Source organism: Coturnix japonica, chromosome Z (assembly GCF_001577835.2).
Source record: "Coturnix japonica isolate 7356 chromosome Z, Coturnix japonica 2.1, whole genome shotgun sequence".
NCBI lineage: Eukaryota > Metazoa > Chordata > Aves > Galliformes > Phasianidae > Coturnix > Coturnix japonica.
The window spans coordinates 5,682,720-5,683,259 of record NC_029547.1 but is presented as its reverse complement, the minus strand read 5'-3'; positions in this window follow the sequence as shown (position 1 = coordinate 5,683,259).

The following is a 540-nucleotide window of genomic DNA, read 5'->3' as shown; positions in this document are numbered from 1 at the left end:
TACCTGGCCTGAACCCCTCAAGCCCCGCGCTCCGGGTGCAGCTCCCCGGCGACAGGTTATTCTCACTACTGCCGCGCTGCTATCAATCCCCCAGCCCCACTCTCGCCCCAGGCCGCCTTCAGGCACCGCGGGGGCCCCGGGCCATTGTTCCCGGTGCCGCCGGCTGCTCCCCACGGCAGAAGCGGCGGCGGCGGCCCCTGGGGGCGAGCTGGGAGCGGGACCCCTCCGGCCGGCAGTCCCCCGAGAGCTCCGGGCAGGGCATCGAGAACACGTGCGGCTGTAAAAGGAAGGGGCAGCCGCGGAAGAGGGAGGTTATTAGTTACAATTCGCGGCGTTCGTAGGTGTTTTATTGACCGGAATTTATTTTTATTTTTGTTTAAAAATAATAAGAGTAATAAGAGTGAAAAATAAATAAATAAATAACAGGACAACGGTCTGTTTGTAGCAGCAGGGACAAGCTTTCACTTTATTTGAGTTTTGTTTTAATAATGGAGCAGCAACGTACGGTACTACTCCCGTGTCCCCCCGCGATCTCTCTCC